The sequence below is a fragment of the Chenopodium quinoa genome, unplaced genomic scaffold (genome assembly GCF_001683475.1).
Source record: "Chenopodium quinoa cultivar QQ74 unplaced genomic scaffold, ASM168347v1, whole genome shotgun sequence".
NCBI lineage: Eukaryota > Viridiplantae > Streptophyta > Magnoliopsida > Caryophyllales > Amaranthaceae > Chenopodium > Chenopodium quinoa.
Window position 1 is genome coordinate 9,800,912 of NW_018745024.1, and position 27,088 is coordinate 9,827,999.

General features: G+C 39.8%; 1 non-coding gene across 1 annotated transcript; it reads left to right on the forward strand.

Moving 5' to 3' along the window:
* Positions 1–15,285: 15,285 nt before the first annotated feature.
* Positions 15,286–15,359, forward strand: TRNAT-AGU. The gene has a single exon. It is a non-coding gene; the product is annotated as a tRNA-Thr (tRNA).
* Positions 15,360–27,088: the final 11,729 nt, after the last annotated feature.

Genomic DNA, 27,088 nt, shown 5'->3' on the forward strand with positions numbered 1-27,088 from the left:
CGAACCGGGGAGGCAGCGGCCGAATGCAGCATATCCCGGAGACTTGGCTCCCCGATACGCACTATGTTTTCCAAGAGAATATGCTGGCAGCTGTCGGCCTCAGCCGAAAGTTTAGGGATGGTAATCTTCTTCGGCTGGGGCCGAGGCCTTTTAATTATCTCTTTTCTTCTTTCATTTTGCTTTCTTGTGATGTGCCGAACTAACTGAATTGACCTCTCCCCTTTTCTTTTTCAGAACGGGACGAGACCAACGTCGGCATTGATTACGCTCGCCTTGGCGTCAACCGAGAACGAGTCGTAACTGATCGGGCTCCCCCTATCACTGAACCAAGGCGCCGAGAGGTTCACCTAGACTCTTCCCACTTCCAAATTGAGGCTGTTGCTCTGTATCAGAGGCAGAAGCCTTGGTGGGAGAAGAGGGATCCCTTGTTTCAGCTGCTGGAAGAAGAAGCTGAAGCTGCCCGCACAGCCGAAGAGGTTGCACGGGTACTTGAGGCTTGTGAAGGAGGAGAAGGGTCCTCCAGAGCTGCTGAAGCCGAAGCTGCAGCTAGAGCAGCTGAAGAAGACGAGGCTTTGCTGAAGACCTCGGTGAGTTTTTAGACAACTTTTTTCTTTTTTTTTTTTTTTTTTTTTTTTTTACTCACACTCTTCTTCCCCCCTGTCTGTTACAGTCTGAAGAGAGTAACAGACACAGAGAAGGCAAAGCTCCTGTTCGTCCCGAAGATCAAATACAAGAGTCTTCAGATTCAGATATGGACGAGCAGCCCCTTCTGAAAAGGCGCCGAAGGATGGCCATCATCGGCCCTCATGATTTTCAGCAGAGGCCGATGACCATCGGCGTCGCAATAAGGGAACCTGAGGAAGGCAATGGATCGCCGAGGGTTCCCCAGCCAACACCCCAATCTCCTCAAAAGACCCCTCCACCACCTCCTGAGATGGAGGTGGATCAGAGAACTCCCGGACCTAAGGGAGGGGTCCAAGAAGAAATCAAGGAGAGTGCTGCTGAGCACGAAAATAAAGATGCCGTGATGTCAAGTGCTGAAGGCTTCACGGCAGATATCGCAAGAGAGGTTGAGGCTTTCGTCCTCACCCCTGAAGAAGAGGAGGTCATAGTACTTGACTCCTCTGAGAAGGACGATGCTGAGACAACCAAAGCTAATCAAGCTCCATCGTCGTCCTTCCCTTCTTTCCAGACTCTGCATTCTGGAGAAATGGGTTTCTCGGCCCCCCGAATTCCAATCCCAGATCACATCTGGGACCTCATATGGGGTCAAAACCGAGAAGGAGCTGAAGCCTACTTCGGCAGTTTTGCTGGCATGTCCGAAGTAGACAGGGCAAGGATCTGGTCGCTGAAGGCCACTGCTGGGATGGGCGAATCCAGTAGATCAGTTCCTGACCCAGCCAGGTCTAACCAACTGCTGATGATGCAGGTAATTTTCCTTCATTTCCTCCGAAATTCAGCTCTATTTTTTTTTACTTATTTTTTGTCTTCCTGTTTTCAGTTCGTGCACAATCAGACTCTCACTGTTGAGCTGATTGATACCCTACAAGATAGGGTAGACGCTGCTGTGCACGAAAGGAAGGTGGCTGAAGAGGAAGTTAAGCTTGCTAAGCTGAAGCAAGCAGCAGCTGAAGAGAAGCAGCAGGAGGTTGAGGAGTACGGTAAAAAAGCTGCCGAAGCTCTGAAAACCTTCTGCGATGCTATGGAGATGGAGGTTTTTCCCCCACTGATGGAAGGGGAAAAATTCCTCCAGGAGCATATGGGAGTGGACGTCTCCAAGTTCAAGGCTGCTATTGAGAGCCGAATTCAAGGAACTGCTGCACAAGCTGAAGTGCAGCAGCGTCTAGAGGCTCTTGAAGCCAGCCGAATGGCTGCTGAAGAGTTGCTCTTGGCCAAAGACGTCCAACTCTCAGAGGCTGCTGCTGCTGCTGAAGCTCAAAGAGCTAAATTCCAAGAGGCTGAGGATCAACTGCTGATCCAGAAAGTTGAAGTGGCCCAAGCTCAGACAAAGGCTTTCCAAATTCAGCAAGAGCTGAATGAGCTGAAGGGTTCCTCCTCCAAAGTCGCTGATGAGTTGAAGAAATCCAAGGAAGACTTGGAGGAGACCCAGAAGAAGCTGGCTGATGCTGAGGCTTCACTCAAGGTCCGTGTCTATACCCAAGAGGAATATGAGATGGGTTTCAGAAACGGATTTCGAGTCTGCCGAAGAGTCTGCCTTCATGCTGAGCCGAAGCTGGACTGGTCTAAATGTGCTGAGTGGGTCCAGAATCCCGAAGACCCTCACATGAAGTATGCAACTCCAGCTGAAGCTGAAATTCTTAAGGCTGAGGAAGCCGAAGAGGAAGCTGAAAGACTGGAGTTGGAAGCTGAGCAGAGGGAAAGGGAGGCTCGGCAAAATGCAAAGCCCGCCTCTTCTGCTGCTGGGGCTGAGGCCACCATGGGACTCAACGCTGATCAGTCTGATCCCCCGGCTGAAGCATAGGAACTCGGGCAGTCGTCTTCAGAATCTTGCGGTTCATCATGTGCTTAACTTTAGACTCGCCGCTTTCTGAGTTTTTTGCCTTGTTTTTTGCTTCAGCTTGCCTTGTCGTACAGCAGTTTTACTTTATGCTTATGTACGTATTTCGGCAGCTGTTATTTTCCGCTTGTGGGCGGCTGCCGACTATTTTTGTAATTCAACATTTTATTTCAAAGAAGTTCACTTTCTCAGCTTTCTTGTGTATTTTTTCCTTCGCTCTACCAGTCTTCGCACTTTACTGCTTTCTTTGAATGATCTTTCAAATATTTGCTAAGTGCAGAACTTCGGCTAGCGAGAATCATTTCTGCTGAGACTTCTTTTTGCCGTTTGTACTCGGATGTTTTCAACTTGTGAAAAAACTGACATAAGTATCAAACTTCGGCTGAGCTGAAGGGTATTAGATCAGTTGTGCCATTTCTCTATTTCCCTCTGCCCCCCCAGAAATCTGAAGATGAGGTCTTCTGAATTCTGGAATGGCTGATAATTTTTCTCGGCTAAGCCGAGGATCTTTGAACACTTTGCTTTATTTTCTACATCTGTTTTTAAAGTACTGATTTCCCACCTAAGAGTTTTCACTCTAGAGATGGTACTCTTGTGACACTTTCTTCAATTCATCCAAGGGAACAACTATCCGAAACACCATGCCGGGGCAGCAGTTTATCTGAAGTACGAGGCATCATCATGCAATACTTCAGAGTTGCAACTACCACCCGGAACTGATTCATCCGAAGTACAAGGCATCACTATGCAATACTTCGGGGCTTTATCAGTTCCTATTTTTTAGGCTATGTTTCGGATAAGTCTATGGCCTTTTTGCCCAAAGGAACAGCTTTTCCGAAGTACAAGGCATCACTATGCAATACTTCGGGCTTGTATCCTTTTTTGGCAGGTTTTACGGCTTGCCGAGGTACAAGGCATCATTATGCAATACCCCGGACAGCGCCGAATGAAACCTTGAATTTTTGAAAAACCGTAGAAAGCATAAAGACTTAAAGAATACACGCAATCTGAATGAATACTGGCTCGATGGCCTTTTTGTAAACAAAATCAGTGTACTTACATAGATTGTACTATCCGAAGGATTTACACATAGTATTTTTTGAGCACATCGGCATTCCAATGGTTTTTCAGCTCGGTGCCATCCATTTGTTTGAGTCTGAAGGTACCGGGCTGAAGCTCTTGATAAATTTCATAAGGTCCCTCCCAAGATGCTGAGAGTTTGCCATGAATGCGACTTTTTTGAACAGCTGCAGCATTCCTCAAAACTAAATCCCCAACTCTGAGAGGTCGTTGATAGACTCTTCGGTTGTAGGACTTGCTCATTCTGAGCTTGTGTGCAGCCATCCTTTCTCGGGCTAGATCTCTAATCTCGTCAAGGAAGTCGAGGGACTCTTTCATGAGCTGCTCATTTTCCTCGGCTGAGAAGAGATTCACTCGTAGGCTTTCTGAGCCCACTTCCACTGGAAGCACTGCTTCGGATCCATACACCAGCTGAAAAGGTGAATGCCCCGTTGCCTCCTTCTCGGTTGTCCGGAGTGACCAGAGGGTTCCCGGAAGTTCCTCTACCCACTTGGACTTTTGATCCTCTACTCTTTTTCTGAGAGCGTTAAGGATCTGTTTATTTGCGGCTTCGGCTTGGCCATTACTCTGAGGGTGGCAAACCGCGGAGTAAGCCAATTTTATCCCGAACTGATCAGTGTATCGGCGCAAGGGCAGGTTGTCAAACTGTCTGCCGTGGTCGAACACAAAAACTTTTGGGATGCCGAACCGAGTTATTATGTTCTGCCAGATGAACTGTCTGACAGTTTGCTCAGATATGCTTGAAGCAGCTTCCGCTTCAATCCATTTGCTGAAATAGTCGATTCCGACTATCAGCCACTTTCTTTTGTATGGGGCCTCGGGAAAGGGTCCCAGAATATCCAACCCCCATTGTGCAAATGGAAGAGGATTAAGAATTGGCTGGAGATCTAGGCATGGCCGATGGATTACCGGTGCAAATTTTTGGCATTTCTCGCATTTTCTGACCATGTTCTTTGCATCCGAGATCATTGTAGGCCAAAAATACCCTGCCCTGAGAGCTTTGTGGGCTAAGGTTCTCCCTCCTATGTGGTTTCCGCAGATGCCGAGGTGAATCTCTCGGAGAATATAGTCGGCATCCGTTGGACCCACGCATTTCAATAATGGAGCGGAGAAGGATTTTCTGAGGAGTTGGCCGCCGAAGACGAGGAATCGTGAACTGATCCGCTTTATCTTGGAGGCCGAATTCCTATCCTCGGGGAGCTCTTCCCTGAGTTTATAAGCCAGGATGTCATCCATCCAGCTCGGCTCGAGTGCAGCGCAGCAGATTGATATTGCTTCGGCTACACTCTTTTCTCGGCGCACCTCCACATAGACAGAACGGCTTAACTCAGTCAGAGTTGAGCTTGCAAGTTTGGAGAGTGCGTCTGCTTGAGCATTTTGACCCCTTGGGATCAGCTCTACTTCGAAAGATCTCAGCTTCGCAATTGTCGATTTGATCCTTGTGAGGTAAGCTGCCATTGAAGGCTCTTTAGCCTCATACTCCCCCCGGATCTGATTGGCGACCAGCTGAGAATCTGTCTTGAGGTAGACATGCTCGGCTTCCAACGATATGCACAGGTCTAAGCCAGCAATGGCTGCTTCATATTCGGCCTCGTTGTTAGAGGCTTTGAATGAAAATTTTAGTGCATACTCGAAGGTTTTGCCTTCGGGAGAGGTAATGACGACCCCTGCCCCGAACCGTTCACGGTGGAGGACCCATCCGTGAAGACGGTCCAGATTTTCCTCCTTGCATCCAGAGTCTCCTGATAGGAGCACTCGGCCAAGAAGTCTACCAAGGCTTGCGCCTTGATGGCTGTTCTCGGCTGATAACCGATACTGAACTCGGTGAGCTCGAAAGCCCACTTTGCTAGTCTACCGGATTTTTCAACCTTGCCGAGGACTTTCTCTAACGGCTGATCAGTTAGAACCGCTATTTGATGAGAATCAAAGTAGGGTCGCAACTTCCGAGCAGCCACCACCACTGCATAAGCCACTTTTTCTAACAATGGGTAGCGCGTCTCGGCATCCGTTAGGGTGTGGCTGACGAAATAGATCGGCTGTTGAACTTTTTCTTCTTCCCTTAGCAGCACCGCGCTTACCGTGGCTGGACTGACCGCCACGTATAAGTACAGGATGTCTCCTACGACTGGCCTTGCCAGTGTTGGGAGTTGAGCCAGGTGTTCACGGAGCTGCTGAAAGGCTGACTTTTGTTCGTCTCCCCATTCAATGCCTTTTGAATTTTGGAGCTTCAGCGCCTTGAAGAAAGGGAGCCCTTTGTCTGAGGCTCGTGAGATGAACCTGGACAAGGCAGCCATTCTCCCGGCTAGACGCTGAATATCCCTTTTTGTCTTCGGCTCGGGGAGGTCTAAAGCAGCTTGTACTTTGGCGGGGTTTGCATCAATCCCCCTCTTGCTGACCATGAAGCCGAGGAACTTGCCTGACTTCACGCCGAAGACACATTTCTTCGGATTCAGCTTCATTTTGTATTTTCTGAGGGTGGCGAAGGTTTCGGCTAGGTCCGTGACATGATCTTTTTCTTTTATGCTTTTGACGATTGAGTCGTCAACATAAACCTCCATGTTTCGGCCTTTTTGCTCGGCGAAAACCTGATCAACCAACCTCTGATATGTTGCCCCCGCATTTTTCAATCCGAAGGGCATCATTCTGTAATTGTACAACCCGGAACTTGTTATGAACGCTGTTTTAGCTCGGTCCTCGGGGTGCATGAAGATCTGATGGTATCCCGAGAATGCGTCCATGAAACTGAGCAGAGCATGCCCGCTTGTCGAGTCGACCAGTTGGTCGATCCTCGGCAGCGGATAGGAGTCCTTGGGACATGCCCTATTCAGGTCCGTGAAGTCAACGCACATCCTCCAGTTACCATTCGCCTTCTGAACCATTACAACATTGGCCAGCCACTCCGGATACTGACAGGGTTCAATGAACCCAGCATCTAGGAGCTTATCGACCTCAGCTGCGATGTTCTGGTTCTTTTCGGCGGAGTAGTTCCGCTTTTTCTGCTTAACGGGTCGACTGGAGGGGTCGACATTAAGCCTATGGGAGACGAAGTCCGGATCAATCCCGGGCATTTCTGCGGCTGAGAAGGCGAACACGTCTCCACTGGCCCGTAGGAGTTGGACGAGTGCCGCACGGGTGTTTGGCTCCAGTGACGACCCGATGCTAACACATCTGTTCGGATCTCCTACGGTCAGTTCTATTGACTCGGTCAGGTCATCCGTCTCCATGCTCTTAGAGTTGGATTCCTCGAATTCCGGCCTGCTATCAATATTAGCAGACTTTCCTGACCGCGGCTGGCCATCAGAGTCGTTCGGCTCTGAGGCGGAGTCAGCCTTTTGGCCCCCATCAGATTTCTCGTTGTCTGGGGCTTCATTAGCCGAAACGTCTGAGCCTCTCGGCTTTTTGGCGTTTCGGTCCCGGTGCTTTTCCTCCCCATCGCCACGGTCGCCTCGGCGAGACGTGGATGGCTTGAGGTGATTGCATCGGCGGGCTTCTTTTTGACTGCCCTTTATTTTCTCGGAGCGTCCCTCGTCTGAAACGTATATCATGATTTGAAGATACGTGGAGACGACTCCTTGAATGCCGTGAATGAGGGGTCTCCCCATGATCACGTTGTATGCAGATGGAGCATCTACGACCAAAAATTCGGCCATGATATTCCTAGCTGCTCGGCCTTCGCCGATGGTGACAGGAAGTGTAATCTTCCCGTCAGGATACGAGGAAGAGCCGTTGAATCCAGACACCGGGTAGGGTGCGGGGTCCAGGTGCTCGGCTCCCATCCTCAGCTGGTCGAACGCTCCTCGGAAGAGGATGTTCGCCCCGCTACCGCCGTCGACGAGGGTCCGCCAGACGTTGCGGTTGGCGATGCCCAGAATGATTACTAGTGGGTCATCGTGGGGGTATACCACCCCCTCACAGTCTTCGGCTGTGAACAGGATGTTCGGCGCCGGTGACTGGGACTGCCGAAGCTCAGCCTGATGAATCTGATGGGTTAGACCCCTCAGTTGGCGTTTGGCTGTGCCTCGCGAGATTCCCCCGGAAATAACTAGGATGTCGAGGGACTCCTTGCCCTGAGGTCCCTTATCCTTCTTCCGAGCGAAGTTGAGGTCCTGCCGAGAATCTTTTTCAGCTTTTTTCTCCTCGCGCCTGTCCGCGAGGTATTGGCTCAGGTATCCCTTGCGGACCAGATCCTCAATCTGGTCCTTCAGCTGGACGCAGTCCTCGGTGCGATGTCCGGGTGAGTCATGGAACTCGCACCACTGGTCCTTTCCCCTCGTCTGATGCCAGGGAGGCAACGGACGAGGTTTTTTGAATCTCCCCTCGTCCCTCGTCGTGCTGAAAATCTTAGCACGGGGAAGGGAGAGTGGAGTGTATGAATCGTACCTTCCCGTGTAGGGAAAGTGTCTTTCCTTCTTCGGCTCGGCAGCAGAGGACGGTTCTGAGGCCTTAGCCTTCCCTTTCCTCTGCGCCGAGACTTCGGGCTGCTGCCCTTTCGGCTTGTCAATTCTCGGACGAGACTGAGACCTGGATCTGTTCCACTCCTCGGCTCGGATGAACCTATCCGATGCTTCCAAGGCTTCCTCCAGGGTCTGCGGGGGATGCATGACCATGAAGTCCAGGAACTTTCCAGCTTGGAGGCCGTTCCGTAGCGCGAACACGGCCAGGCCTTGATCCAGGCTTGTGATTCCGGATGACTCGTTGCTGAAGCGAGTCAGATAGTCGCGGAGGCTCTCGTCCTCCGCCTGCTGCAGACTCATTAGCTCTGCAGTGGTCTTCTCTCGGCGGTTGGCCGTAGAGAATTTGCTCTTGAACTTGTTGGAGAGGTCGTTCCAACCGGTTATGGAGCCTTCCTTGAGCCCTTTGGTGATCCAGGATTGGGCAACACCTTTGAGGGTCGTAGGAAAGTATTTACACCAGGTAGCCTCAGACCTCGGGTTCAGATACATGTGCCCCTCGTAAGAGGCAATGTGATCCTTAGGATCTGAGGTACCATCGTAAGTAATATGTGCCGGGATTTTGACCGTTGGCACATGCTCTTCCAGAATCCACTTCTGGAAGGGCGAGTTCGATGGAACCATGACCGCCTTCCCCTTGTACCCGGCCTCAGGGACCTCGCTCCCTCCTCTCTCAGAGGTGGAAGTGGTTTTCGTCCCCGGCTGAGACAAGGTTGGGTGGGGTCCGGTATCCTCTGGGAAGGTGAGGCGGCTATGCACACTCACCTCCCTCGAACCCAAGCGTTCGTGAACGCTTTGGCGGGCGAATTCCGGGTCCTTGGAGGGCCCCATGGAATTCTGAGCTTCAGAGTGGTCAGAGGGTTGAGGGTTCCTCCTCCTCTCCTTACTGGAGTTTCGGGTGTCCCCTCGCCACCTCTGGCCGAGCTGTCTATGTGGTGGAACTTGTCCACCATCATCCTGACCGATCCTCCTTTTCAGGTTTCTCGGCTGGTGATCATCAGGCATCCGGATTGGAGCTTTAAGGAACTCCATGCAGATGGCCACTGCTCTGGCCACTTCCTCGGTGGAGGGTCCGGAGGGAGGAGTCTCCCGCGGATGTGACCTGGATTGCACGCTATGGCGCGGCGGGGAGTTCCTCGCTCCTGAGCCACTCGGTCTCGGGGATGGCCCCGGCTGCCGAGTGTGGTGCGAGGTGTTCTCCTCCTGGAGGCTAGGACCTCTTGAGGCTTCCCTTTCCGGAGAAATGGGGGCCTCCGATTCGGAAGAGGCTTGCTCCGGGGAGGGATAAGCCGGCTGGCGTTCCCTCACCGTAATCCGGCCTCCTCCCTTCTTAGCCTTCTTGGAACTCTTTCCACCCTTAGTCATGGCGACTGCCGGAGTGTTTGATGACTGACGCGAAATTTAGTAGCGTTCCCCACAGACGGCGCCAAATTGTTTCGGATGAAAACAATCGAATCTCGGAAGATCCTTTTATCTTGAGGGAACTTGGTCTCGGTCCGAACGACGCAGGAGCCGAGGGTTTCCTGCACAACAAATACACGTAAACTAGCCTCGGGGGGGAACGCCGAGGAAGGCCCCTCCGATGCTTAAGTCAGTATATTAGAGAGAGAAAGCTGTGCAAGAGTTTAGTTGCTTGAGGCTTTATTGTCTTTGTCTTCTTTCTTTGTCTTCTTTCTTTGTCTTACCAAGAATTGACCAAATTGTTGGCTTTTATACCTTGGCTAATGAAGGAGGCGGATTGGGCCCGGAAATCAGTTGGGCTGGGCCAAGCTGATTGGGCCGTTGACTGACCTTGACATGGCTTTGAGGATGTTGATTTTTGACTTTAGCATATTTGGAGAGTTGAACCTTTGCCTTGGGCTTTTAATTGGATCATTCAGTGACCAGGCCCAATTGGACTAAATTGGACCCAAACAATACGTAAATTATTTTAATTAGTCAATAGTCAACATTTTGTGTGTATATATTTACGTGTTAAACAACATAGCAAACTATATATAAACCTTCAATATTCATCATTCTTGTGGATTACTTCAAAGTTCAAACCACTTCAATTCAACAGAAAAATAACGACCAAATTCCTTTAGCTTTCTCTAGCTTTATCCCTTAAGCATGCAATTCTTAGCTTTGGTTCTTGTTGCCGTAGAAATCATCATTTGCTTCTTAATCTACTTTGGTTGTGTCTACATTCGCCGGAGTCGGGAACAATGTAAGCAACGAGCAAGCACCGATGATCCGAATAATGCCGGGTCCAACAGTCACACATGCGGCACCAAGAACATTTTGGTGTTTGTCCCTTACTCTGCCGTAAAAACGTTCCTAGGGAAATCGACCGTGATGAGTTTGACATGTACAAATTGTCTTAGAGTAATCAAGGACGAAGATGAAACGCTGCGTTTGATTCCCACGTGTGGTCACGTGTACCACACCATGTGTTTGGTGGATCCTTGCTCGCCTTCATGCCCATTTTGTCAGGCCCAACCTAAGTGGGATGGGCCTGACTCAAAACTCGAGGGTGGTGAAGGCAAGGAGGTGTTGGAAATAAAGGTGGTAGAGGAGAAAATGATGAGGTTGTCGGAAGAAGTAACCAAGAAAATGATACTTCATGCAAAGTTGGTATTACCAACAGGGAAACTTTGTTCACCGGCTCAATTCTTAAGCTAAAAACACAATTATTTGTACATATTCTGTGGTGTGCTTGCAAAATGCATGCAAATTATCACCCGAAAATTCTTTAGTCATGTTACTAATTAATATTATTAATTGATATATGCTTTTATGCTAATACTAATTGATATGTTATCATTTAATCTTAACCGTTTGGTATATATTGATTACATTCGAAATTACTTTAATTACTAGAAAATTATCATGTAGTATGTACTCAAATCAAGAGTAATTTCATGCTATAAACGAAGTATTAGCATATATCAATTAATGGTCAGCTTATAAATTATACTTTAGAGCTATTTCTCAGAAACTACATATAATGGGTAGTCTGTTATTATAGCCAAGAGCTATTCCTCAGAAACTACATATATATGAAGCTCAACATGCTTTGTAATTGGTGTTGCACTATACATAACTAGAAATTATTATTTTTTTTATTGAACAAAAGTACACAACTATGGCACAAGCAATTAAGATCAGTAAGGAAGTATACTTCAAAAACAAGAAATGACTCACACAATGATGTTATAATGGTAGTCTGTTAATTGATGCACAAGTACACAACTATGGCACGAGCTTCATGTTAGAAACTACGTACACTACAAAGCAACAAGATCAAATAACACACATTGCAATTATTTTATAATAGTGGTTTATCTATCTAACCTCTTATCGAATTACTCAAGTTTTTTAGAGCTAAAGTCCACATAATTAATGTTGAACTTTTCCTACTAGAGTGCTAGATGAGATGACATACACTTGAACTCTTCAAAGCCAAAATTCCAAGCATTTACTTCAATACTTAGTAAGTAGTTATTATCAATGTTGCTGTGCTATTTGTTTTGTATCACAACATATCAAGGAGGAGCTCTGTATTTTCTGTTGTCTCCAATATACATATTAATTGCTGTTTCGTATCTTTAATATAGTTTATTTTTAAGTCAAAGTGGACTATACTTCGTATATTATTAACTAATAAGTTGAGAGTACATAATAATATAATAACATAATAAGTATATATATGACAATTTTGTCACAACATCTTTTAATCTAACTAGCTAGAAAGGCTAACTAGTGTATTTAATATATTCTTCACTTCGAATAATCTCATTCTTCAACGCAAAATTTACAAACGAACTATCATCTCACGAACAAGACCAAGAGAAATTTCTTTTCCACTAGTTTTCATATTTTAATTGATGACTACCTTGAATAGTTGCATGTGTACGTCTATCACCTTCTTAGCTACTTACTTTATTTTATTTCTTCATCTGCTCCCTTTTTTTTGACAATGAAAAGTAGTACAAAAGTTATATATAGCTTTGGTTGTTATCTTAAAGTTCATTTTTGTTTTTGTCCTAATCTACTTTGCTCGTGCAAAGCCTACCCCGGAAACGATCTTGGGGGGTGTTTGGTTCATCAAGTTAATTAAATGGATTGGTATACAATCTCATACTAGAGAGGTATGAATTCAAAAACTCATACTAGTTCAAAGTTGTTTGGTTTTATTGTTGAAATGAATTCTATCCTTTATTAATAAAATTAATTGTGAATCTTAGAGTGAGGGATGTGTATGGGATTCCACGGGTATGAGGGGAGGGGAGTTAAAACCCCTTGGATAGTATGAGATTCCATTAGTAAAAACCTCAACCAAAATTCTAACTTCATTTCAACTCATTCCATATGATCCAACCAAATGACGCATTACAGTGTTTTTTTTTTTGGGTTGTACCCAGTTAACTGCCCAGATAAACATAATCTAGGGGTATAATTGTCTTTTCAAGTACCAGTGTAGGGGTACATGCGTCTTTTCATGTACTAGTTGAGGGGTATATGTGTAATTTCCTTACCAAACAGTAAAAGCAAGTTGCAAACAGTAATTGAACATCTCATCAAAAGTACTGAATAAATAACCACGCTTTTTTAATATATTTACAAAAATGTCACTAGATTAACAAAAAATCGATTATTGATAAATTTGTATTTGCCCTTTTTTTAAACCAAAAACTTGCTTGGAAAGAAGTACTTTACGTGCGTCTTGTTGAGTTTAAGGACGAGGCGAAGATTTTACCTCAAAATTATTTGGCAATGAGGGGAGTAATCCTTAGCCTTATAAAGTAGACACGACTTTCGCTTTTCTTTAATAATGTGGTATACACATCACAATAATTCGCTTTACTTTTATACTATTTCAATGTGGGATCCTATTGTTCCTATAGTGAGTGAGATCGGGTTTAACTCATGTACGGGTTTGCTCATGGGCTCAACATAATTGACCATATAGCTTGCACTAGCTTAAGTTTTTTGGGATTGAATCAGATTAGATCCCGAGGGTACAGTGAAGTCATCAAGGCCAAGGTTAAGGTTGAGGTTAATTAATTAAGGTTGCGGATGAGGATGTTTAGAATTAAAATACTCCCTCTATTTAAAATTATATGTCTCATTTTGACTTTTTTGCACTATTCACATAAGAAATATTATAGAGATGTGGTGCTTGTTAGAATCGTCTTAATGTATAGTTTCCATATATCAACTTCATATATATAATTTACATTATTGATGATAAAATATTGCCTCCCTTTTTTTCAGTTGACGAGTTTCATTTATCACGCTTGTCAACGCATGCACAACTTTAACGATTTATATGCCTAATTATCAACATTGTAAATTCATAAAAAATTAAAAAAAATATATATAGAAATTTATATTGTAACAATCTAATCCAAATTATCCACATACACATGATGTTTTATTGTAACTATAAATTACAAAATTAACTATAAATCACAAAAGATAGTTATTGTATAGTTTGTAAATAACGCAAAAGTTTAAGTGTGTCAACTAAAAGAATAGATGAAGTATATCATTACTCAAAGTTTTATGTTGGCATATGCGTCCTTTTTTGATGGCTGGGGTATTTATTTTGAAATAGAGGAAGTCAAAGAAGAAAATAGTCACAATTACTTACAAGATTATGTAAAGGTTCTTACAATACAAGCTAATAGAAACTCCTGAGGCTCAAAACGAGGAAACCCCTTTTTAGTGAAAGGTAAATTTTCGTAGGCAAAATCTAAAATAAGCAATAAGCTAAGAAATCAACAATGCAAATAAGATGAATTGTCATATATTAAAAAATAAATAAACAAATAAATTTAAAAATAATAATAATAATAATAATAATAAATAATAATAATAATAATAATAATAATCCTCAGTGTGAGCTATTGATAATAATAATAATAATAATAATAATAATAATAATAATAATAATAATAATCCTAAGTGTGAGCTATTGTTACTTAGGGCTTGTATAGGAGTTTCTAAACTCTACTTTGCGTTGCGTACTTGTCCCCCTAGTACTTTTGAGGCGGCTCAGCGCACTTTTAATGGGGCTCTTCGATCTTCTTTGGAGCGTATTGTTACTTCTTCAGGACCTGGGTTTGGCGATTGGCAGTGGCGGCTAGCCACTTTACCATTTGTGTTTGGAGGGCTTGGTGTTTATTCTGCAGGTGATGTTCGGCATTATGCTTTTCTTGCTTCTCGGTTACAGTCTGCTGGGTTGCAGACAAAGCTTCTACGACATGCTGACATTGTTGGTCATGGTCAAGCTTTTGAAGACGATTTGGGTCTGTTTAATGGCGCGGTGGAGTCTGATTTTTTAAGTAATCCTAGTGAGGTCGCTGCCCCGAAAGTCATGACAAAATTGGCAGATATATATTTCACGAAGGTTACCGATTCTGCAGAACCCACCTTTTCATTATCCCCCCGTCTATCAGTATTGTGGAAATCTCAGCAGGGAGATCACACGTCTGCTTGGTTTCGGACCGTTCCTATTTCAGGATTGGGTGAGACTATGAATGCAAAAACTTACCGATGTGTGTTATGCTACCGATTGGGTGTTCCCTTGTTCTCTGCCTCGACACCGTGCTCTGCTTGTTCGAGGGTTTTTCCAGGGGATAGTTTTGGCGATCACGCGGTGTCGTGTGCTGGTATCGTGGGTATTAAACATAGACATAATGTTGTTCGGGATACCCTAGTTGATGTTTGCTATCGTTCTGGGATTTCAGCAAGGAAAGAGGTTGACATTGGGTTGTCTGGAGGGAATGACGAGGCCCTCAGACCTGCTGATGTGTTACTTTATTCTTGGGATCGTGGTCGCGATGTCTGTGTAGATTTAACAGGATCTTCTCCTTTGACACAGTCAGGGCTATCTGACTTTATTCCTGGACAGGTTGTGGCTGATGCAGCTCATTGAAAGCGGGTTAAGTATGAGGCTCGTTGTTAGGCGATTGGATATGGGTTCATTCCCTTCTCCTTTTCTTCGTTTGGTGAATTAGAGAAGGAGGTTGTTGCGTTGCTTAAGCGAATTCAGAGGTTCTCGACGACGCAAGACATTGGAGCACGTGCTGCAGCTCATATTTTTACTTGGGTAGGCTTTGCTATAGCTACAGGAGTGGGGGCCTAGATTGTATCTCGGCTTCCCATTAATTTATTGTAGGTTGTATGACTTTTATTTTTGAGATATAATAATAATAATAATAATAATAATAATAATAATAATAATCAGCTCTCGTAGCTCAGTTGGTTAGAGCACCCGTTTAGTAAGCGGGAGGTCTTGAGTTCGACTCTCAACGAGAGCATTGAGTTTTTAATATTTTTGTTGGACTTGACAAGGTCTTCTCCAAGTGACTGATGTGGCCAGTTGTCGAGCAAATAATAATAATAATATATGAACAAAAAAAATTAAAAATAAAAATTTGCAACATGTTTTTTTAAAAGGGAAGATATTTGAAGAAATCATGTCTATGTTCTTTTAATACCTGCCAAGTTATAATCAAATAAAAGAAGATAAGTATTTGTTATCCAAAAAAAGGGTTCTATAACTTGATGGCTGTCTGTCTGGTGGCCTTAAGGTGAGATTATAGTAAGCATTTAAAATGAAAGAGTAATTTCTAAATGTCGTCCATATATGGAGGTGGATCTTCCAGGAACATTGAACCAAATCATGCAAAATGTCAATAATCATTAGATTACCAACGGAATTGAATGAACTGTCTATGAGAACTTCGAGTAGGATTAAAGGTAGAAACGAATTCAAATGTAAGGAATCAATACTTGTTTGTGATTGACATTCTTGAGAAGTCTTAAAGACTTGAACATATATGGTGGTGGCTGAGAAAAATTGCAACATAAGAGTATTTTTATCTAACTAACACTGTTTCATATTATTTGCAACGATTTGAGATAAAGTAGAGAGGAAAAATGTCTAATCGTTCCAGATAATATAAAACGGAAGTAGTAATTAAATATGTTTGTACTCCATACGACAAAAGGAACATTTACAAGAAGCATAGTTACCAAATTGCCAATGATTAAAGTATAAATAATTTATTAGTATAATATATGATTGACTCTAATAAATAATTTTAATCATTTTATGTATATAAAAAAATTTGCCACCACAGTTGTAAAATAATACTCGTAATCTACTACAAATTGACACAAAAAAATAAAATAAAATAATAAATTTGACGTCAAAAAAAATAAATTAAAAACAAGTTAAAAAGTACCGTGTCAGTTACACAATGACTTAGGCTGTTTCAAACAGACCTTTCTTTCATCACCACAATTACGACACGAAAACTACAATTATTTGATTTATATCACCCCAAAAATAACCCAATTATTAATCAATCAAAATCAAAAAAGAAAAAAGAAGAAAAAAACCCCAAAAATCTGGTATAACTCACCCCTAAATCTCAACTTCATTTTCCCAAAATTAATACACCTCCACCTAAACCCACTATCATCAATTCAATAATTCAAATCTCAATAAATCATAAATCAAATCAAAATTATGCAATCTTCACCATTTTTATACTGGATCACTTTCTCTTTCCTCCTTGCAATGGCAACCTCAATTCTCGCTCTCCTCTTTTTCTTCCTTCTCACACGGTGTTGTTTCAAGCGCCGTGTGGGTGTCGACACGGCCGTGCAAGAGGATCCCTTTTCCGGCGGTCCACGTGGCGTTGATCCGTCGGTAATCGAGAGTTTTCCGACGTTTACTTACTCGACTCCGGCGGAAGGGAAGAAGGTTTGCCGAGGAATGAATGTTTGCGTGATTTGTTTAGCGGTGTATAAGGGGGGTGAAACGCTGCGTTTTATGCCTAGGTGTCGACACGTGTTTCATTCTGGTTGTGTTGATTCTTGGCTTAAGACGCATTCCACGTGTCCTTGTTGTCGGGCTTGTCTTGTTAGTGGGCCTAATGGGTCGGGTTGGTTTTTCTCCAGGCTTTTCTGGCCCAATTCGTAAGGTTTGTGTATATATATTTGATGAATAATAATGGAAGTTAGGGAATGTATATTATGGTCCAAAATAAATGTTTTTGATTTTTTGTCCCTTGTTAATTAATGGGATAATTGGAATTTTTAATTGTTAATTAGAATTAAGTTAAGTTTATAATATTTTTTACTGAAATAATATGGCTGGTTAAGGTCTAATTGTCTGTTTTTCTAGAGAAGTCAATTTATTTATTTTTTTATTATTTATGGAGTATTAAGAAAGAAAATTCAATAAGATGAAATATGATACTCCAATTCATTATAACAATGTGGGTTTGTATAATTTTTGTTTGTACAAAGTAATTATTTTATTGTATGACATTTTATTTATGATTAATTAAGTGTAGCTCGAAATGAAGTAACTATCATTACATCCAAATGCATATATAGTTTTAAAATTTGTGGTTATATTTGCTCTTTTTTCATTGATTAAGAGAGTTCTAAATAAACAAACAAAATTTGAGAAATTGTAAAGTGTGCAAGATACATGCTAATTATGTTAATGAATAGTCGACATCATATTATTTATGAATAATGAACCAATTTTGATAGAAGTTGTAACTACATTGGGATCTTACACGTCAAAAAAATGAAAATAGAGTAATAGAGACGCTTATTGCATGTCAATTATAGTGATGTTTGTTTTCTACTTGCAAAGAAATTGTTATTTTAAACTCAAATATATTTTTTATTGGTTGAGCAATAGCTAGATGGTACTTGGAACACTCTAATAAGGTGGTATCATTTCTACATTTATTTGGAATTGAACTAAGAAGCAATTGAGTTAATGTTTTATTTGAGTCTAGTTAATTTCAATCATACAATTATTAAGTGTACTAGTATAGACACTTAAAAGTATTAGTTTTTCTCTGAATTATATTTTCTAGTTACTACTTCAATACTTTTATAAGTTTATTTATAGATTGGAGTAATATCCGTTAAAATCTATTTAAATAAATTAAATTATTTGAAAATTTACATTGTGGTTCATTAGTTTTTTATTTTTTTTTTTGGGGTGAAAAAGAGGGGCAAAACCCCTAAAAACTTACAAATTAGAAAGAGACAAAAACAACTAACACACAAGCTAAATTAAGGGCCTGTTTTCATTGACTGAGCTGAGCTGAACTGAACTGAATATTTTATAAGAGAAGGAAATTAGGAGCTGAACTGAATTGAACTGAACTAAGCTGAATTTCAACGTAAGAGAACATACTCTAATTTGGTTGACAAAGGAATCAATTTTCTATGGGCATTTGTATTTCATGAATTAAAATCCCACATAAAATTTTCTAAGGGGTCATTTGGTTCATTAGGAAAGTGTAAATTCTCATAAAATTTTAATTTGTGTGAAATAAATTCCATCAAAATCATGGAAATTCAACAAATCGGTTTGGTTAAGAATGGAGAAAGTAAATTCCTATGCATTTTTAACTCATGAGGGAGTGAGGGGGTGGAGAGTGTAAATTCCCATATTTTGTGGAAAGTCAAAATTCCCATGAATTTTCATTGTCCCAATTCATTCTTTTGTGTCAACCAAACAAGAGGGTGAAAATGAAATTCATGGGAATTTTGACTTTATCTAAATTTGTTTGATTGTTATATGGGTATTTATAAATAATGAGAATTTTGAGTTACGAAGGAGGAATTGGTAATTAAATTCCCATGTTTTGTGGTAATTGGAAATTCCCATGATTTTACACTTCCCACATTCTCCACTTCTGTGGTTTACCAAACAAGTCTTTTATTTCCAAATTCATAGGAATTTGATTCCTCCATTTGTTCTGTACAACCAAACAAACAAAAAGACTACAACAAGAAATTAAGCCGTCAGAGAGACAGAACCTTCCTTGTGACAGTAACACCCTCAAATCCTCCAATAAAATAGCACGAAGGTTGGAAGGGACTGCTTCAAAGAATTTGAGATTTATTTACTAGTATATGATAGCATATTACACATTATCATTTGATTTTTGTAAATTAATAAATATATATTTATACAGTTACATGCAATACACTGTAGGGAAAATATCAATAGACCAAATGGAAGGATTAATACTACATCCGTTACAGGTTATTTGCAACAATTTGACATAAAGTAGAGAGGAAAAACATCTAGTCGTTGGCCCGTTGCACATAACATGTAACGGAGGTAGTAATTAAAATCAAAATATTTGGTTTCCAATCCCATAAATACAGCTGAACAATAAGCTTACCAAGTCGATTACTCTCTCAGCGTTTTAATTAGTGTTACACTTTGACTTTTTTCACAATTTACATAATGGTTGTGACTATGTTATTTCACTATATTATTGTGTGTGTGTGTGTGCGCGCGCGCGTGTGTGTGTGGAGAAACTATTTCCCGTTACCCGGTATTGAAACTATTGCCCGTTACCCGGTATTGGACCCCTTGTCCAATACTTGAATAAAAAAAAAAATATTTGTGAATTAAAAAAAGGAAAAATAAAATAGGGGGTAAAATGAGAACGAAGGGTGGGTAAAAAAGAAAAAGGAGGAGAGAGAAGTTACTTTCCCCTCTTTGCTATTGTTTCCTGTGAAAAAACGATCGGCGCCGGACCGGAGCAGCAAATTTTGTGGTTGATTAAAGGTAGTATAATTGGAGGGCGGAGAAGGATTTTCAAGGTCTTTAAACATCTTGTTACTTTGGTGACGAGAGACGATAAATTCACCACCGGTGTGCAAATTTACGACTTTCTCCATGAAAAACGGTGAGTTCTTTGTTTGGTGTTGTCGAAGTTCGAAACAATTTGGATGTGAAGGAGTTGAAGATGACGACATTAATTGTTTGTCGGTGCTCCGTTATCATTAACATGTATACTGTTATTTTATTTTGTATACCATTAATTTTTATTTGTATACCGTTATTGTTGAATTGTTTTGTATACATTTTGGGATATTGGTGTTATTGATTTTCATACTACTATGGTTGATTTATATACCGTTATCATATGATTTTATACTGTTATTGTAGCACTGGATATTATTATTACATATTCGATAGTGGTGGTGGTGAGGACGATGTAGTAACCCACCGACATTGTTGTTGATGAAGATGATGATGGTGATGGTGATTTCTCTCTCCTCTCACTTAAAGGTTTTCAAATTGAGATTCCGTTGAGATTCTGGTCGAAATACAAACTAGCCTTGAGGTCTTCGAATTACAAAGGAAAAGAGGAGAGATTTATTTTTATTTTATTTTTAAAAAAAAGGTTTCCGGTGAGAATTCCGGTGGAGAAAGAGGAGAGAGAGGGGGAAAGAGGAGAGAGAAGGGGAAAGAGGAGAGAAAGTATTTTTTTTACAGCTGGTAAGTGGTAACAAAATAATTATTGTCTAAATATCTACTTGAAAGTACATTTTTGCCCCTAGGTATGGACCAAAGGAGTCCATACCTAATAGTGGTCCATCATGCCTCGTGTGTGTGTGTGTTATTGTATAACACATTATTGGTCCGGTTATAATGTATACTTTCATAGATAAATTTTTCAATAATTTTTCTAACATATAATTAGATAAATTAATGGTCAAAGGTATGTTTCAGCATGCGTATTCAATCAAAATACAACAGTTAAGGTGTAGAGTATTATAATAAGGACTTTTCAATGCAATGATGATGAGGTTAACATTGACAGCATTGTGAAGTCAAATACAATGTCAATTCAAATCACTCGTTTTCGAAGTATTCTGTCATTTGCTGTGTTCCCTATGTCATGTACTCGTATATTCTTTTGGGTGTTTGGTAACAGGTTACCATCATCTCATCAATATCAGATCTTTTTATACTCTCTGATGTTAACTCAAGGCATTGAATCATTGTTTTTCGAATTTTCTACTTATTAATAACAATATTATCTCAGCTTTTTTTTTTTTTTTTTTTTTTTTTTAATTATTATTATTCTTTGTTACACAGAGTAATATTACATATTACTTACTTCATCATATCCGTTCTTATGATATTGTAACATGGTTTACAAAATTAATCTTATATTTACAATTATAATATACAAAATAGCTATTAAAATTAAAATTATTATATATTAATATAATTAAATTATATATTGAGAATCATACAGTAGGATCTCACTAACCATAATATTTGGGTTCATCAGTAATTTTAGATGAAGAGGACAAATATTTGTATAAAAAAGAGGGACATATATTTTTTTTTTGGGTTTTAAACTATTGGATTGGGCTTCACCCAAACCGATAGAAAAGTTAATAGGCCCATCAAATATGTGGGCTTGTAAGAGAGCAACACACATTTGTAACTTGATTACCCTTTTACTAACTGTTTGGGTATTTGTTTAGAACTTTAGATTCATATGAATGCTGTAAAAAAAAAAAAAACTCTCGCCCCTCCTCTCTTCTGATTCTTTTAAATTTTTAGCCATTTAGATCGGAAATAATCTAGTTTTTGAATCCGGCCCCTTTTCTCTTATTTTCTTTAATTTTGCAATTTAATTTTCAATAAATCTGTACGAGTAATGTAGATATTCGTCTGTCAACCTATAGTGGAGTGTCTCCATATGGTGAAGTTGTTAGTTTTTGTTTTTGTTCAGGGTTTGTTTGTGCGTAAGGGTTTATATAAAAAAAAGTTACCGTCTTTTACTCTATTATCAGTTCGTTGGTAAAAATTTGTTCAGGAGCACAACAGTTATCAAGTTTTCAAATGCGTTCAATTGATCAGATGATAATCATCTTTACGGATACAACAAGTCGTTAGAAGTTCTTTTCAAAAAGGTTGTATATTCCAGCAATGTGTGTGAGAGATGTACCATAGTGCAAGATCTATTTAACGATCGTACCTTTGACGAAAGAAACTCTAATTTGATTCAATTTAATATATTTGTCAGTTTAGATTTCATTTGTATATGTCATATGACCTTTTTTTAATGAATTGATTTGTTTCAAAAAAAAAAAAAAAAAATCCAACAAAATCTGAAGTGATTTGAAAAATCCCAAATCTGAAAATAATCCATATGGATAATTTAACCCAATATGATTGGAATTCTACTTTGTATATAATCTAACCCGATAAAAAGTGACCTAAAATGCAAATTGTATAATAGATCTAACTAGAAATAGTCAATTTTATAGGAGTGCAATAAAAAAGAAAAGAAGTTGATGTTAGACTTAGGTGTTAGTGTGTTACCATACAAACAAGAAGTTGCTAGTTGACTTTCATCAAAGTCAAAATATTGAAGGAAGGACTGCTTATCAAAAAAAAAAAAGAAGGAAGGACAATGTCTTGTATACACACTACAAAAGTACAAATAAAAGTATTGTTTCGTGCTACCTAGAACCTAACTAGTTAATTTCATTTTTGTGCTTCAAATCTTAGTTTTGAACTTTTGACGCAATCTTGATTCGAAACTGTTTTTTTTTTTTTTTTTTTTTTTTTTTTAAAGTGTTGTTGCTAAAGTTAATTTCTATGTCATTGAAAATTTATACTTAAAAAAATTTAGTGATGTCTTTGTTTCAACTTTGTGTACATTTTTCAGACACTGTATAATTAAATTTTTATATTACCATATTATATATATATATTTGGACTTCTATTGGTGCATTTTTTTTACGAGGTTAGTGTAAATATTTTAAAACTATCAACTTTTTAAAATTTTCTTTCTATATAAACTTAAACATAAAGGTAAAGTTATGTACAAACAAATATGTTTGAAAAAAAGAAGGCAGAACTATTATTTCGAAAAAGGAGAGTAAATAATAATTAAGTAGACTTTGCACCCAAAAACTTAAAATAATGAATGAAAGAAACAGCAAACAACTAGGTACATTTACTCTATAAAATTATAAATGGACATTAAATAAACGGTCAATAAATAAAATAATTGAAGATTTAATTAAGAGGGGCAAAAGAAAAATCTAGTGCAATCACCTAATGACCATCAATAATCATAACAATATATTAAATAGTAAGAAGGAAATTGTAAAATAAATCAGAAAAGTGAGTCCAAAGAAAACTTCCCAAAAAATGAACACACCGATCGTAACTTATGTTATGAACATAGTCTTCTACATTGTATTAGTCGTCCTAATAATACTCTGGATGTTGTCTATTGTTTGCCGTCGCTTTAGAGCGTCGGCTCGCAATAGACAAGTCGTCGGTCCAACAATTGTCGCACCACCACCAACAACGTATGAGCTCCCTCGTGGTCTAGAGACCACGGTCATCGATACCTTCCCCAAATTCTCCTACTCGGCGAGATCGGGTGATCACGGTCTAGGGGTGAAGAGAGAGTTAAAGGTGACTAGTGAATGTGCGGTTTGTTTAGGTGCGTTTGAGGAGGAGGAGATGCTACGTTTGTTGCCTAAGTGTGAACATGTTTTCCATGCTGATTGTGTTGACACGTGGTTACGGATGCACGCTACGTGTCCGTCTTGCCGGGCTAATCTCTCGCCGGAAAACCCTCAGGGTGGCATGGAGCCAACGCAGGTTGAAGTTGTGATCAATGTCAACGATGGTAGAGGACGATAATGGGTTGACTTTTAGTAAGAAGATAAATTTATTATTAGGAGGTTATTTTTGTAAATTGTTATTATTTACCGCGGTTAATTACCGCCCATAGTCCTTGTATTTTATTAACTAGAGGTCTAAAAAGTAAAAATGCGTGGCAGGTGTACAATAGGACAATAGGTTCGAGGATCAAATTTGATAATTTGATTTTGAGACCATATGATTTTTATTTTGACGAGTTAATTTTGATGTAGGAACTTTCAGAAATGTTATTTGTAAATATAATTGTAAAATACTTATATTTTTACATAATTTGTCACTTTTACCATCTTTAATTTGACTACATTTTAAACCATTTTATATCAAAAAAATTTAATGTTATGTAATTGTGTTTAGATTAATCTTTGTATATATTTTTTATTATATTAACTTTGTATAATTATTAATAAAATACTACTATTATTGCAAATATTAGCCGTTAAATGTACTGAGCAAACCATTGCAATTAGTTACTTGTAGAAAAAGAAGGGTGTTTTTTTTTTTTGTTTTTTTTGTTTTTGTTTAAAAGTTCGTATTTCATTAACGTGTAACTGACACAAAACTAGCCATACATATTGTAAATTTAGCCGCCCATCAAGGCTCATCTAGTCGGAAGGACATTTGGCCTATGTAAAACCTTAGACCCAAGCCATATACCTTGTAATTACAAGAGATACAACAGTCAACAATGGAAAATTGCTTACAAATACTCTTTTTTTTTTTGAAAGATGCATGGGATTAAACATAGTTAAAAGAGTTAATTACAACACTATGGTTTAGAGCTGGGACATCACCAGCTGAATTAAAGTTAGCAAGTACAAGTTCAGAGCAGCGCTCTTTTTCAAAAGTTTCAAAACAAACTGGAGGTGGAAGTAGCAAAATTTTAACATGATTGATAATCTCCAGTTTCTTCCTTGCATCTTTCGCTAGCCGATCAGCTACTGCATTTGTTTCCCTTCCTTCAAAGAGCAACTCCAGAGGGTGCAGCTCCTTTAGCAGGTCCCTGCATTTTTTTTATCAGAGTAGGTAAGTTAGGAGCAGGATGGGTTCTAGAAATTTCTCCACTACCCTTTTAGAATCAGAACATAAAATGCTGTTGTTCCAATTCTTCTTTTTCACCAAGATCAAGCTCAGATGGACTGCTTTTAACTCGGCCTCAAAGCTGGTTGGACTGTAACCCTTCCATGACAGGCCTTGTATCCAATCGCCCTTATAATCTCTACAAATAACACCAATCCCCGTGCTCTTTGTAGCATCTATGAATGAAGCATCACAATTTAATTTGAAATAAGGGAAGGAGGGAGGAGACCAGGCAGCAGGGGAGGGCTTGGGACTTTCTGAATGACACTGTGTAGAGAAGTGACATTCAGAAGCAGCCCATATGCACTGGTGGACAGCTTGGGAAATGGGAATATTTTTCTTTTGGAACATCCAAGCATTTCTTCTTAACCAGATGTGCCAAAGAATGAATGAGAAAAGGGTTTTCCAAGGGATGGAGTGAATACAAGCAGAGTAAATGGAAATGTTCTTGAGCATCCAGTCTGGCCAATTTGCTTGATGGTTGACTGGGAAAGGGATTAGGTTCCAGAATACTTGGGCACGAGGGCAGGAGATGAAGAGATGGGTTGGAGATTCTTCCATTGAGGGGCAGAAAGGGCATGAAGGATTTAAGTGTGGAATCCTTTTGTGCAGGTTTAAGTTGGAGGGTATTTAGTTCCATGTGAGTTACCACAGGAAGAATTTGATCTTGGGCTGAGTGTGCAGCTTCCAAATCCTTTCTCATTCAAAGGTAGGGTTTTTTGCTAGAAGATGGGTTTGAGCTTCTGATGTAGCTTTAGAAGCCTGAAATTTTCCTTTGTGAGTCCATGTTGAAATGGGGAAGTCTTTACTGTCAGAGAAATGGGTGGAAGAGATAACTTCAAATAAGCTATCAGATATCTCAAAAGATAGCTGGTGTTGGAGCAGTTGTTTGGAATGCAAATTGGTATTGGCAAGTTGTAGAGAAAGGGAGATTTTTGGGATTGGCCCAACAAGTAACTCCCTGAGAGATTGATGGAGGAGCCACCTATCCTCCCAAACATTTATGCTTCTCCCATCTCCCACTTCCCACACCAAGCTTTTTTCAAACAGGTTCCAAGCCTTCCCTATTCCTTTCCATATCAGAGATCCCTTCTTAAAAGGGGTTGGGAATCCGTCCCTATTTGTTCACTTTATAGTCTATACACTATATACTTTACTCCCTCCTGGTTTTTGTTTTTTTTTTAAAAAAAAAAAAAATTATATTTTGCACTATTAACATACACTAGCTTAACAATGTTTATATTCTATACAACAGATCAAAATTAGTCATATAAGCACTTATTATAATCGTCTTAATATATAGATGTGGAATATCAACATTTTAATTTCTCGGCCCCTTACTAATATTTATAATATTGTACACTTAAAAATAACCAAATGGATTATATATTACTGTAATTAATAAGGTTTGGAACGAACAAAACTTTGCAAGTGGTTGGGAGTATATATACAAGTGGGTAAAGGATAGAGTGGCGATGACATGTCACTATATAAAAATATAGGACAATAATCTTTAAGGGACAACCCAAAATTTAAAAATGTAATATGGGGCAAATAGACAAGAGCTTTGACAAATGTTGTTGGAGCCCAAGTTATGCTCATCTAATATTATAACAAGCCTAGAAAAATCTCGTCTTTTTCTTCCATCAACCTAGTTTAGGCATGATCAGATTACATGCTATCTTATGTTGCTTGTTCAATGCTTCAATTCAAAACTCGATCTAATAACCAAAGTCTTCTTTATTAACATACTAGTCAACCTCAATTTCGTATTTATATATTGATAAATATATATGCTTCGTTTACTCTTTCTCTAAGTTTCCCCTAGAATTATTTTTATCATTGAATGGATCCAATCTTAATACAAAGTACTACATAGACTATTGCACGTAACAAGAAAGAAATAGGCAACTAGAAAAAAAAAAAAAGAACTCAATATATGCACGTAATAACTATATTATGAGTCCGTCAAAAATTCCAACTGGACTATAATATATGTTCAATTTACAAGTTACAAGGGTATTGAAGAAATAATTACGGGAATACAACGAAACATTCTAAGATGATCAACTAACCACCATTTATAGCAATAAATTTTAGTGATCAACTAAAAACCAATGTTGTTGAGAAAAGTAAGGCTAAAGATAAAGTTGCAAAATGGACAGACCACCAATTGTAAGTTTTATTATGAGTGTTATCTTCTACATTATATTCTGTTCATTAATAATTGTTTGGGAATTCTCAGTTATATGCCGGCGTTATAGAGAAACGAGTTACCTTAGCCAAGTCGTACGACAATCCATTGTTGTGTCCCCAACAACCACTAATGAGCTGCCTCGAGGCCTCGAAAACTCAATCATTGAAACCTTCCCTAAGTTCTCCTACTCGACGAGGTTTGATCAAGATGACGGATTAGAGTTG